Below are 15,246 nucleotides of genomic sequence, written 5' to 3'. Positions count from 1 at the left end.
CTGTTAATCTGACAGCATCTGAACATGCTAGTTTCATGTCTGCATCCCGCTCACGTTTCTGTAAAACTTGCAATAGCAATCTTACTTCTAACCCCACAACAGTTTAAGTGTGAATTGCACACAATGACATTTATGGACAGACATGCACAAAAGAAAAGACATATTTTGAATTGAGTGAAGTGACTTGAATCAGGCTTTTTCTTCATTTTGGTTCCAATATTGGTCAATATACTTCACAGATAACACAAGACCAAAATAACAAAACACAATTCTCATTTACTTTGCTCTTGAATTTCATATCTGATACAAACTGAAACGTCCATGAAAACAAAACTTTACCACAACAAAGACAGCCTCTGTAACAGGTCGGATTAATGGAACTCCAGATGTCATCCAGCTTTTGACAAAATGTCAACAAGTACGGAAGTTTAGTTTGTTGCTTCCAGCTGTTTGAAGGAGTCTTTTCTCCGAGTTAATTAAATAAGTGCAGCATCAGACAGCAGCAGGATCAATACTAGTAAAGCAAAGAGCGCAGTACTCCGCCAAGGCTGCTCAGACATTACATGATTTCAAACTAATGAAGTCTTTGAAAAAAATGTGTGGTCCGCAGCAATCAATTTGTAGTAGGATCGCAATCATGTGAGCAGCAGGCAGCTGACGTAGTGTTCACTTGCTGTCATAGTTACAGTGACGCCAAGCCGCTATCTCGCAAGGATACAGAAACCTTTAACAAATCCATGGATCCCGACTATAAGCTGCATCATTGCCAAAATATAATCACTTGGTCCTTGTGTCATTTCTGACCTTCCCTGAAAATTTAATCCAAATCCGTTTGTCCGTTTTACAGTAATGTAGCTAACAAACAGACACATCAACACTGATTGTCACATAACCCCGCTGCATTCCTTAGCGGAGTAACTAGAAAAACACTCAGAGAGTGCAGTACTCCACCAAGGCTGCTCAATCGTATCATTTCTGATGGCTGAAATCTTTTTAAAAGTCCGTGGATCCAGATTATAAGTCAAATCACTGCCAAAAATCTAATCGCTTGGTCGTCGTGTCATTTCTGGTGTTCCCTAAACATTTAATCCAAATCCGTAAATCCATGTTTGAATAATGTTGCCAACAGACAGACAAACTCGGATTGTCAGATAACAGCAATAGTAATAAGATTGTCCAAACAGACAGAAAGCTGTGCACATTTATAACTTACTTAAAATGGAGACAGGATCTAACGGCACATAACACTGTATACCATCCCATCTTTTGTGAATAACACATATTGTACTCTGGCTCCATATGTCTGAATAAAGCTGTGAGAAACAATAAAAGTGACCCTGATGAAGCAGCAAAGTCACATATCTCGTGTCTGAAGCGGGCTATATGGTGGTCATATATATGAAAAGGCATCTGCCCCCAGGAGACCTTTCCCTTTCACATACAAACACTGGTTCAGGTGGGAACCGGTTCTCAGGTTTACCGTTGAAACACAACATGAAAACAAGACAAGGATCTGCGTGGCACTTTGTCACGACCGCTGACAGACTTTTTCCTGAAGTCACAAAGGCAGAGCAACCTTAGACCTTCAAATATGCTCACTGACACAGAGGAAATCCGCGCATGGATCAGGTGTTCAGGGTTAATGATGCTTTTCATGGGACATTTTAAAGGAAAAAGTAAACCTGACTATTTGAGAGTGAAGACAATGAGCTGATGGTAAACTGAATGTTTGGTTGTTAGACTGTTGGACAAACAAGACATTTGTGACATTTCTTATCATTTTCTGACAATTTAAAGATCCAACAAGTTTGAAAAGTCGTTGCAGGGTGCTCCACATGTAAAGTCAAGATATTATTATCTTATATTACAGAGAAAAACCCAGCAAAACCAAACAATTCCCTTTGAGCAAACTTTTTGGCAACAGTGGAAGGAAAAACTCCCTTTTAATGGGAATTTTAATGCTTCATATGTGCGCCTTTACATCACACTTAATGAATAACAGCACACACGGTATAAAAAGACATAAAATAAAGGCTACAGAGCTGATTATTTTCATTACAGTTGCAAACAGTGCAGTTGAGGTTTCTACAAGCAAATATGTGAATGTTAATGTGAGGATTTGCTCCTTTTCTGTCCAATTTGTGAGAGTAAACTGAATATCTGCTGGGCATATAAAAAATGTGTGACTTTTCTCACAGTTTTCTGACAGTTTTGAGACAAATCGAGAGATTTAATGTTCCACATATGTGTCTTTTTGATAACACTCAGCACACATTGTACAAGAAGCCAGATAATACACAGCGATAAATGATGTTTTAAAATTCAAACGAGGACTACAACTAGGTTTGATTATTTTAATCACAGCTGCAAACTGTTCAGATTGTCAGTTTTTAAGCAAATATGTGAACATCAGTGTGAAATTTCTGTACAATAAATTGAATATTTGTTAGGAAAACTCGACATCTGTGACAGTTATCATCATTTTGTGACAATTTAAAGACCAAACAAGAGTCTAGTGTTTCATATGTTTCAAATATGCGAATGTCAGTTTGAAAACTTGCAGCTTTTCACTAAAAACAGTGAAGTAAATTGAATATTTTGAGTTTTCTAACCGCTAATGAGACAAACCAAGACTTTTGATGACATAAAACACGCATCTGCTCCTATATATACCTATTTTATTGAATCAAGTGCTGGAAAAGTTTCAATAAAGGTGTAAAACACACATATGTGGATTAAACGGACTGATGAGTGGCTGGCAAAGCATCAGTGTGCTTTACTGCCACGAGTTTCCCCCACAGAGCTCTGAGAGGAAACAGTACGAATGTGGAGATATTTGGGTGAAAGTTTCTACATGTGTGACCGACATGCTACAGGCTGGTCTGGAGAGGAATAACGTCTCCATTGTCGGAGTTTAAAAAAAAAAGTCAAACGTTGCCTTTGAGGCGCAGATACTTACGTGGAAGTGTTGGCTCAGTCAGTCGGAAAGTTGGAGGATCTTCTCGCGTCTTCTCCGAGGTTTGTGCAGCTCGATCCTGGCTTGATTTCTTCTTCTTCTTCTTTTTTCTTTCTTTCCCTCACAGTGGCTTCATCCTCCTCCACGTTTTGCCCGGACCGCAGAAGAATGAATGGCTCCGTCCTCTGAGCCCAGACAGATCCTGATGGGAGTGACTGCAGCTCCGTTAGCCCCTCCCACCGCCAGCAGCCCGGCCTCCCCCTGATGAGAATGAAGCAGGGCTGGCCACAGATCAGCACTTCATCACGGTCAAATCTGTCATTTCAATCATATGGATGAGTATTGATCATTTTTATTGTCCAGTTTTGTGAAGAATCAGGAGGGGGAATAAACGGTTTCATTTGAATGTTGTCACTTTCGCCGATTTATCAAGGTAGTTTTGGGTCATTCCAGGATTAGAGGACATTTGGGCTTCAACAATTTTGAAAAATAAATCTTCTCTTTTACAGTTTTCTGCTACATATTCATTAACAATAGGTAATAAACCATCAAAGGCTTGATTAGCTCAGCAATAGTACCATTTTTATTCCATGTTTGATTTGTTGTTAGCTAACCCTAGTAACAGGGTTGCTAATCCAAGCTGATTTTAGTTTTTTTTTTTCCAGCAGTAGAAGCTAGATATTTAGCTAGCTGTTACTGCTGACCAAGAGGACAAACTTACTGATGGAAAAAAAGTCAAAAGAATTTGTCTTATCCTGATAATATGAGGTAGAGTGAGACATTCAATCAAGGCCGACAATGTTATGAAAATATGAAAAATAGAAGAGAAGACATAGCTTTGTTCTGCCCATTCTTTTGGAAAACTTTTTGATGATGTTGATTCCAGTGTATCATGTCATTCACTGTTTTCTTCTTCTTCTATCAGCTAAAAAGGTTATGCTAAAAGGGTTATGTGCATTTGTGGGACACACGCTCCATGCATAATAATAATATTTAAAATATTACATTGATTAAAAAAATGTTCCCACAATTACAAGTGACAAGAAAAAGGTTCGGTATCCGTACATAACATACACATGCATAACACACGCCTGTGCTCAGTGCACGGTCATTTTGTTTGTGAGTACATCTGTATTAAATGCCCACATTCGGTGTTGCCATGATTTCTGATCATCAATAGCTAAAATAAAATATTTCTGACAATGCCATATGGGGGAATGAACAGCCTTTGAGGAGTACTGTGCTCTCTGAGTGCTTTTCTTGTTGTTAAAAATGCAATAAAAATGTTAATTCTAAACTAAAGGAAAGAAAAGTGCTGCACCATGGTGGGGAAAGAAATTCTAAGAGGCTAAAGTGAACCAGGTATCATCAGACAGGACGCCACCCCGGCCTCCAGTGACCCCAACTACAAGTCCATCTGGTCTTTGTGGTTGTTTATGTACCATAAATCATGCCAAAAATGATTTTTTTGCTGAAACCTGATTGGCATCTTTACATCCCTGAATCATTTTACCTGCTCTGTGCCTTTATATAACCAGCTATGTTGTTTATTTACCAGTTAAAGTCTCTTTAAAGCACCAACTCAGCTCATATAATGCAGTTTTTCATCTGCTAAAAAGTGATAGCAGCTCCCACACTGTGACTGAAATGTTACCAGTGCTTAAAAATGACTGGGTTTGCTTTATGAGGGTTGTATTTTAAAGATTATAGCCCATAGGCTAATTGCAGAAGAGGTCATTTCGTTATTTTATGTCCAAAACCCGTCTGTAAATCATTTTTAATTACAGTCTGAACAAGGATATTAGACATACCAAACATATACTGTGTGAATATTGAAAACTTTTTTGTAGTAGTGCCTATAATCATCATAATCTGATGCCTGATTACGCTTTGGCTAAGAATTTTTTGGTCAGAATTATTTGGTTACATGAAAGTTTCAGAAAGATGCACTTCTGCTCTTGCCACAGACCAATTGTGTGTATTTGTACGTTATGAATGATAGGAGCAGCTGTAGATGCAAATAAACTGGGTAATATGACATTAGCAAGAAGTGTGCAATCAGTTTTTTAGCAGTTGATTACTTTTTTGGACAACATGGACATGCATGGAGGTGATGAGAGACGCAGGCAGTCGCCGACCAGCACACCTCAGGAGACCTGCACAGAAGCCACAGAGCTCCATTATCAATAGACACGATCAGCAGTTTATGACGCAGACAGGTAGCCCGTTAGGTGTTCTGGTGGTGAAAAAACACACTTTCTGTCTTTATTATGTGCTTTCAAGTGTTAAGATGAAAATGTTCTTGTTAAAATGTGATAAGATTGTGTCTCATATTAACCTGAAAACATCTTGTTTTATAACAACAACAGAAAACTTTTTGAGTTATAACGTGAAACTATTTCTTTTTCCTGGTGTTGAAGCAGAATGCTGACATACATGATTCAGTTATGAAAATAATGTTTAGCTGCAGCTCAAACTGGATGACTAAATGTGATTTTCATACTAAATTCACTGTTCTGGATTATTTTCTTACACTTCTCATAAAAAAAATTCTCAAAATGTGATTTATATCTGTAAGGTCACAATCAGAATTTGAATTTTACATGTATGAAGCTGCTAAGTGATTCTAACTGAACTTTTACCATCCATGTAAAACAATCATAGGTGTTTTGTTTTTTTTTTCCTGAGGGAAGAGGTTCAGACTTCACACTTAACTCTCTTGTTGTCCTCATTTCCTCATCTGAAAAAATAATTCAAAAATTCAGCAAAAAAATTCCCCAAATTTCTAAAAATTTGCAAAATCTTGAGGAAGAAAATTCTAATACCTCTGTAAACATTTCCCTTAAAGTTTTATTTTTAAAAAATCCCCCAAATTTTCCAAGAAAATTCTTGTAAATATTTTCAAAAAAATGAGTCAAAATGTTCCAAAAAAATTCCTAAAAATATCTAAAGTGGCTACATATATATCAGTAAAATTTCTAATGTTTTCTTTAAGAACATTCACAAAAAAATCAACCAAAATCCAGCGAAATTCACTGGATTGAATGTTCTTAAGAAACATTTTTAACATTTCATTTTTCCAACAAAAAATGTTCAGAGATTTCCCAAAAATGTTAAAAATGTGGACCCCAGAAGTTTCACTGTGAATATATATTTTTTTCCCACATTTTCAAACTTTAAACCGGGTCAATTTTGACCCACAGGACACCACGAGGGTTAATGTTTCCTCTACAAATGTTAAAATCAAATACATGCCCTGAAAACAGTTGTTGTCTTTGCATGTTATTCAGCGTCTCAGATTATCACAGTCCCTTTGTAAAGACCAGCTATTCACACAGCGTTAGACTTCCTGAACATTTGAGCAGGCTGCATGTCACATTCCCTCTAAATCTGAGTCTTAACCTTCATTGGGGGGCTAACAGCTGAGCTAAAGACCCAGTCCATACCGGGTGTTCACATACTAAAGGCTCCATCTATTCAGGTCCAACATGTCCGTCTGAATGCTGCACAGCAGAAAGCCATACTTAGCATTATTTCCAGACATGTGTCTGTGGATCCCCTTCTTGCTCTGCAGCCTGCTTTTGTTGGTGAACTCAATAGAAATATATGGCGCCTGCTCACAGAGGACAGTGTGAGGATGTGCGGTCGGTTCATTTGAAGAATGGGAATGGTGGGAAACAACAGCTTTTGTGCATTTGTGTATACGTTGCATGACAGTGTGAATGGACTATTTTGAGAGTGTTGTGACTAGGAGGGGAGGAACTGGTGCCAGGCCCTCAGTTGCTCTCTGGTTCGTGCTTCTTGGCCAGTCAAATGAAACTTGAATGGAGTGGAAACACAAGGGAAGTCTCATGACTCGGTCTGGGAGTTTCTGGCCAAACAACTGCAGTTATTGTCAATAATAACAGTCCTGATGCTATCCATCCAGCTCCTAGAATCATTGCTACTCTGATTGACCTTTGGTTTGACTGCTACACTGAAAGCACTTTTGTCTGTAGTAGAAATACTTCAGTTGCCTCGAATAGATCACTGATTCACCCAATTAATGTAGTTTGACCTATAAGTTTAGCTTCCCTGTCTGAGATCTGAGTGGGCTGTAAACCTTTACAGTCACATGACTTTGTTTACTGTATGTAACATGTTAAGACCAGCAGTTTAAAAACTGCAATGATTTACACAGAATGGCAGTGAAAAGGGAATGTTTTTAAAATAGTTTTACATCTACATAAAACAAACGGTTTCTTCCAGTTTTCTGCTGTATTTGTGTGAATATAGTGAAACAATATCAATATCAACAATATCTTCAAATTTGATGCACAATTTTTGGTTGAAAAAAGAGAAGTGAAAACAAAAGGTGTGTTTGCGCTTAAAAGGGGAGAATATGCATGTGGTGTGAAACAGTTTAAAATGTTCTAATTAAAGAGACAGCATTAATGCCATGGAAATTTGCTAAAAAGTCAGAGTGGTGTGGAAACAGCAAAGCTGAGGGACATTCAGAGATTAAACTAACAAAGAAGTGTTACCTGTATGCTTCAGTGAAACCTAAACTCAGATGGTGTTTACATGTTTGCTTCTGTCCTGCTCTCTGTGCTCACATAAAAGGTATTTTGATACATCCAAATGGTGCTTTCATTTCTATGTTGTTATGTTTCTGTTGTCAGACAACAGAACAAGTACGAAATAGTGACTGAAACGCACTCCATTAAAAACTACATGCTGACCAGCAGTCAGCCCTCAGAGCCTTCTCCAAGCTGTGGCTCAGCACTGCCAAAATACTGATTTAGTAACCACAAGGCCGTTCACAAACTCACCAAACACGAGTTAAAAAAGAAGAGATAGAAAGTCCTGATCTGACATCATTCATTTACATCTGTGTCAGGAAGTCAATTGCTTCTCTGAGCTAACAGTTACAGACACAGTGAGAGTCTTCTTCCTGAAGAGGGTGTGGACAGCAGCAGCTCAGCTGCATTTAAAGCTACAGATGTTGAAACAGCCCATTTAGAGCAAGAAAAGCACTCAGAGTGTGCAGTACTCCGCCAAGGCTGCTCAGTCATTAGATCATTTCCCAAGGATGTAATCTTAAATCAAAAATTACCTTACGTGGTGCCCGGATAGCTCAGCGGGTTAAGCAGGCAACCCATGATGCAGCGGCTTGAGTTTGATTCCTGCTCATGGCCCTTTGCTGCATGTTTTCCCTCCTTTCCTGTCTATCTACTAAAGCCAAAAAAGCCAAAAAATAAAAATAAAAAATTAACAAAAAAGACGCTGCGCACAGGCATGTGTTATCAATATGTACTTTATGTACGGTTACCGAATTGTGTGACCTAAATATGTAATGGACAACGGGAATTGATGGGACTCAGAAGCATCCCCACAATTTAATCAGTTTTTCCTTGTGTGATTTCCAATGGATAAATCCCAATAAGTCCTCAGCGGTAGATTTGTAGTAGGATCACAATCATGTCATCATCAGTAGGCAGGTGACGTAGTGTTCATTTGTTGTCATAGTTACAGTGATGCTATGCCACTATCTCACGATAATACAGAAATCTTTAACAAATCCGTGGATCCAGACTATAAACCGCATCACTGCCAAAATCTAATCAGTTGGTCCTAGTGTAATTTCTGACTTTCCTTAAAAATTTCATACAAATACGTTAGTCCTTTTTTGAGTAATGTTGCTAACAAACAGAATAACAGACAGACGGACAAATGTGCACCAATCGTCACATAACTCCAATACGTTCCTTGGTGGAGTAACAAGACTAAACCTGTAGTTGTAGTCATGGTGAAATGAACCATGTTTGCTGTACTTTGAACTAAAATATTAAAACACACATTCTGTAGTGATGTGAGACTCATTAATGCACTAAGAAGTGACATAATATGGGAGATTTAAAATGATACTATGCTATATTAAAAGTCAGGTGCCTCTTTGGCTACATGAGAGCATAACCTAATAATGTAAGAGCCCAGTCTAATAATGCTTCATGCACTTTTTTTTTTATCAGTTCTTGCTCTGTGGTGGTCTCCCTGCAGTATCAGGGACTTTTTATTTTCTTTTATTAGGTGTGATGAGCTGTCGGATTTCCCCCCTTCCAAGCTCAAGGTTCAGCACATTCCTGGCTGCACTGGTCAGTATGATTTTAATCTGTTTTCACAGACAGGCGGCACAGACAGACACAATCTTGTTTGGAATTCGAGCCCCACTTCACTGTGAGCGGAGACCCTCAACCTCTCCTCATGGACATACCAGAGAGGAATCAAGGGTGGCAGCCGTTTGAGAGATCCCACATGTGCTCACCCTGAAAACATCCGAGCCTCATGCTAGCTATCATATCTTTACACCGTCATATCTTTCAGGGGCATCACTCTGGGGGCTTTGTCACAGCTGAAAAAACAAAACACGGCGCGACGTCAGAGCCGGGGAATCACAGCATTGATTCAGCAGAGGCACATCAGAGCTGGAAAGGGCATTTGTCACTCACACAGCTGAGTCAGAGAGCAGGATTAAGTGTGAAAGAAACACCAGAACCACTTTGAAACTATCAGGAGGAGACGAGCTGTGACACTGCTGGCTGCTCATAATGACAAGAGGGGAAGATGGAGGAGCTTGTCAGGAGGGCAGTTCACCACAGACGTGCAAAAGTGGTGCTGAGAAACTCGCTGGCGCTGGTTTTACATGAAGCAGGCGCTGGCAACATCTAATTAAGTGAACTATCCCCTCATCCTGAGCTGCAGAGTTTTGATTGTAGAGTAAACTAACAGAGGAGGCGAGTGACAAATTTATAGCCTCAGCGATGTGAGAAGCGCTTTCTCAGAAACATAAAATAATCATGTGGTATTCTGGTAGTCACCCATTACCAAAATACCAGTTTAAATTCCATTTAACAGCCACTTTGGGAGAAAAGTGTCTTTTTTTTTTTAAAGCACACATAGTACATACGAGCCAGAGTTCATACAGAATGAGAAACCACGTATCATTCAAAAACATGAAAACACAAGAAGGAATGGCATTTAAAAAGTAGATCAGGGTTTAAAATTTCAGCAAGAAGCTGGCATCACCCATGTGCCAGGGGCAGACCATATGGACTGACTGTCACTAGATAAATAATTCAGAGAAATCTGACCCAAAATCTCCACAGTGGTTCATTAATTAACTTCAATCTTGAAGAAGCAGAGTCACAGAACAGTTACAGCAAAAAGGCCCTCTTATTAACTATTTTCAGGTTTCTGCTGGGTTTACATGTCAACAGATGCATCTCAGAGACGACAGAGAAAACTTGTGATGCAGCTGAAACCGCTGGAAAAGCTGGAAAGGCTGGATTATGACAATGATTAAAACAAGCTGTGATAAATGAAAATAATGTAAAAACACAGCTAAATTCCAAAAGTAGTGCATATGGTTGAATACATAGATATACATAATATCTGATGCTTTTTTTGGCTATCATTTTTCATATATTGCTGTCTATGAATCTATAAAAAATGTACCTTACCTGACCCCTTATTGCTTTAGGGGGTTTTCGAGTACATGCATTTTTAAACATTAAACAGAATTGGTAGGTTTCCGTTTGGGATCATAAACATTCGATATGAAAGACATCTTGGCAAACAGGAACCTTCAGGGAATCGTCATGGAACCTTTAGAGAACGTTTCTCTTTTTTGCAATTGTTGTTTGTGTTGTATGTCTGCAATTCATAGTAGTGTTTGTACATTTAAATAAAAGAAACTGCAATTTACAGAAAGCCACACAAGAGTAAAAATGGTTTTAAAAAACTATTTAAAAAGCAAAAGAATTTTTGGCTGATTTTTACAAAGTAAGAAACATAATTTCCTGGTTACAGGTTGTAAAACTGGATTATGTTTAATGTTTGTGCTAAATATAGCACAGATGAAGTTATGGGTCACTTAGAAATGTCCTTATTTTTGAAAAAAAAAGCAGATTTTTTTAAATGAAGATAAAATTAAATTAATCTTAAGTACAGCCTAGACATTGTTAATGCGGTAAATGATTATTCTAGCTGGAAACGGCTGATTTTTAATGGAATATCTATATAGGAGTACAGAGGAACATTTCCAGCAACCATCACTCCTGTGTTCTAATGCTACATTGTGTTAGCTAATGGTGCTAAAAGGCTAATTGATTATTAGAAAACCTGTGTAATTATGTTAGCACATGAATAAAAGTGTGAGTTTTCATGGAGAATATGAAATCGTCTGGGTGACCCCAAACTTTTTAACGGTAGTGTATTTTATTTAATTTATTGTTAATATATTCTTATTTGGTAATAAATCTCACAAGTCTCTATGTGTACGAATATCTGAATGCTAACTGTAACAAGGTTAGCTTCCATGTAAAAAAAAAAACTTAAACTACTAATCAGCATGCATTTTGACATGACACTTCTTAAAAATGCTCCATACACAAATAGTGCATTTACTGTGAATTATGCTGTTATCAGCATGTAAGCTAATGTTAGCAGCTGCGTTCTGCTTTGTATTGAAACCTCTGCTAACATTAGCTGAGATAGCATTATGTTTGGCAAATGCATGTCATCCCAAAATACTTTTTGCAACTTTAAAAGTGATAAAATGCAAACAAATGGTTTTTAAATTTTGTTTCAAATTTAAATTCTAAACCCTTGTGGAATTATGTTAGCACTTGAATAAAAGTGTGAGTTTTCATGGAAAACATGAAATTGTCTGGGTGACCCCAAACTTTTTAACGGTAGTGTACTTTTGCACAGTTTATTTTTCTGCACTGTTCTTTGTATGTTCACTATTGCATACTTCAGTATATATGCACAGATATTAAACCATAAATACTGCATGTTTTTGTTATACAGTTTTTCTGGACATTTTTTGCACTGTAATATGTGTTAGCCTCAAGATGTATAACTAGATGTGAATGATCAATGTGTTTGAATGAATGTATTCTGTAAACAGGTTAATCACAGCACTACCAAGACACACATTTCATTGCAATGCTAACTTTTTTCCTGCTGCATATGACATAAAGCCTGTGAATCCGTTGAATTCTTTTCTCTCCAGTCGCCTCAGACTTAATAAGTAGGTGCTAAATAGATCAATATTGTGTCTCTTAGAAGCTGAAAATGTGAGGAATTTCTTGTAGACTTCAGGTATCCTTGATATTATGGCTTCAGCAAGAACTCCCACATGCCAGACATTCATGAATGCATCGTTCTCATGGTGAGGTTTCTTCTGGGCGGCTGTGGAAATGACTTTATTGATCATTTGAAACCACACCATCGCACAAGCACAAACATGCTGAAGGCTAGAAATCAGATCCTTCCAATGTGGTAATTTGCATATTTGGAATCTGAGTGGGAGAAACTAATTTTATTAATTCATACACCCTGTTTGACCTTTAGCCTCTCGGTGTTTGACCTCCAACTGGCAGCAGCATGCGGACCAGCTCAGGAAACGCTCCCTGCAGAGAGCCGGCGGCCTCGTCCTAATGTGTGCTCTGACCCTTAACCTGCCATGTGCATTGATTGGCAGCTGAGCAAAGCAAACAACAAAGCTGCCGCCAGAGAAAACAAGTCGAGCCGCAGAGCCTTTTGACATTTAGCAGGTTTGCTGTGTCACTAAAGCTTGTTTTGCTTGGAAACGCGCTTTTGCTATCATCACAGTTATCAGACCTGTCGCCGTAGAAACCATACCTGCAGCGACTTTCATCTTACAGTTTGCTCTCGACAGTTTTCCTGCATGACGGTCAACATTGTCTGAAAACAGACTTAGTATATGCTTCCTTGTGTAGTTTGATGACATGACTGATGCTACTGTCACATCTGTCCATTAAATAAGAAGTTACAATGTAAGAAAAAAAAAACATTTTAAAAAAGGTGAAATCTGGCAGCAAAACGGCAATAAAAAACTAAAACTATGTGTAATACTGAGGGGAAAAAAGGGGATAACAGCAAATATCTCTAAATGAATATTTCAGCTGATGTAAATACAGTAAAACTGTAATTGTTCATTCATCGTAAAATAACTAATTACTACCTGTAAAAATGCAGATTTCTGATGTGAACATTATTTAGGGTTTTGGGGTTTTATTCTGTAAAAATAAAGTTAAAAATATTTCCTGGTTTTCCAATCCTTATATTCATAATTTGTCTCTCAAATAGTGTCAAATATCAGTAAAATGATTATATTTTTGGTATTTTTTAAATTCACAAACTAGCAGTCAAAAGTAAAAACAAATTACTAAAATAAAGATTTTAAATGTTAAAATTACTGGTATGTTTTCTTGCAGTTAAATTGTAAATCCATGTTTTTTTTCTGACTGTACTGTTTATTATCTGCAATTTAACAAAGCAGGGAAAATAGAAGTACATTTTTCAAATAACATTTTTACTTTAAATTGTATTCATCTAATAATTTTTACAATCTAGATCATTTGCAACATTTCAGTGACAATCTGATTAAAACTGTGGGGCTCTTACCTAATCTCTAATGTCTTACCAGAAGGATGGACGGATTCGCTTTCTTGCAAAGAGGGACTTCTTAAAAGCCATTTCAGCGTCTGTCTTGCCCTTAACATTGCGTTTGTACGGTCTTCTCTCCTCATAGTGATTGGAGCTGTGATGGTGACAGAACATGTGCTATTAGAACCGACAACTATGATTGAAGGTGAAATGAACGATGCAGCCGTCTGTATGACAGTAAGTGGTGGCCGGATTCACCACTGAGAAGGATGAAGAGGAGCAGGATACCAATTTTGAGGTCACAGACCACCGCGGACTTCACCTTCCACATCTGCTCCTTCAGCCCCTGGTAGCTCTCGATATTTTGATGCTCGTTCTTCTTGATGTCGGTTGTGCCACATCTGTCACATCTGCAATCTTCTGGTCCTCATCGACCACCACAATGTCTGCTCGGTTCTTCAGCAGCTGTTTATCGGTCTAAAACTTGAAGTCCCACAGGATCTTTGCTTTGCTGCTCTCCACCACCTTCAGCGGTGTGTTGGGTGGGTTCCAAAACCCAAACAACCATACTTTATAGGATGCCAAAAACAGATTTTGCATGTCAAATGCAGTGTTGCATGAATACTAAAATGTCCTACAACTGCTGACAAACCAGAATGCTTTTCTGCCCATTCTGACCCACAATCCTCTGCACAGGAGAAGATAGATCACTGTGTCATGAGTATAAACAAGCTCGAGCCCCTGGGAGCTCACAGACAGACAATATGTCATTTCACACTGCAGACTGGGATGGATATATGAGCAGGACAGCCAAAGCCTAAAACAAAAAGTTATAAGAAAGTAGTGTCCCGACTGTTTGCCTGCTGCATGAAACAGTACGGACTCTGTAGGGATAGCTGCAGTACATACTGAAAGAACAAAGGAAAAATATGTGATTTAGCATGCAGCCACAGGGTTTAAACACAGACTTTTGCCTCAGACAAATATCTATGATGTCAAGAAAATAACTAATAAAAAAGGGAACAATAAGGTGTCCCAACTTTTCTTGATTACTTAAATGCCCTCTGTCTGCATAAAAGAAGTGTTGGAACACACCGTAGCACGAAAATCCTCGAGAGCTTTATTTGAACAGTTTCGTACTGCAGAAAATAGTGTTGCTATAAAACTGGCTAAAAATAAGGCAATTAACAATAGAAGAGAGACAGACCATCAAAATGTAGGTCTTTCCTCCAGAAAAGTTGCAAAGAAAGTCAGGGTGTCAGTGAGTACAGTTTTCTTCACCATCAAAAGGGACTCAGAAACTGGGGGACACTGACAGGAAGAGGTCTGGAAGATCCAAAACCACAACAGAATCAGAAGACAAGTTTCTGAGAGTCAACAGCTTGGTGATAGACGGCTCACAGGACAACAGCTTCAAGAACAGCTTAATAGTGGTCGTAGGAAGAATTCTCATTTTCAACTGTGAAGAGAAGACTTGGAGCTGCAGCAAGAAAGCCATTGCTAAGATGTCAGAATAAGAAAAAGAGGCTTGCCTGGACCATGAAACACCACTAAAGGACTACTGAAGACTGGAAGTAGGTATTATGGAATGATGACTCAAAATATGAAATCTTTGGTTCATCACACAGGTAGGAGAATTTTTAGTAGAAGAAAGGATGGTTCCTCAGTGTGTGACATCAACTGTCAAACATGAAGGAGGAAGTGTGATGGTCTGGGGCTGTTTTGCTGGATTTTATACAGACTGAGAGGAACTCTGAACCAAAACGGCTACCACAGCATTCTGCAGCTCCATGCAGTACCCTCTGGTGTGTTCCTGGTTGGTCAGAGGTTCATCC

At 38.4% G+C, this 15,246-nt stretch overlaps 1 protein-coding gene across 1 annotated transcript in view; it reads right to left on the bottom strand.

The window, feature by feature from the left end:
- Positions 1 to 3,158, bottom strand: part of lhfpl2a (LHFPL tetraspan subfamily member 2a) — a 53,896-nt gene extending 50,738 nt beyond the window's left edge. The window contains exon 1 of the mRNA XM_051938741.1: positions 2,960 to 3,158. The gene's annotated coding sequence lies outside the window, so the exon portion shown is untranslated. The remainder of the gene's footprint in view (positions 1 to 2,959) is intronic.
- Positions 3,159 to 15,246: the final 12,088 nt, after the last annotated feature.

Source organism: Acanthochromis polyacanthus, chromosome 18 (genome assembly GCF_021347895.1).
Source record: "Acanthochromis polyacanthus isolate Apoly-LR-REF ecotype Palm Island chromosome 18, KAUST_Apoly_ChrSc, whole genome shotgun sequence".
NCBI lineage: Eukaryota > Metazoa > Chordata > Actinopteri > Pomacentridae > Acanthochromis > Acanthochromis polyacanthus.
The sequence above is the reverse complement of the archived record's forward strand: the minus strand, read 5'-3'. Positions and strand labels throughout refer to the sequence as shown.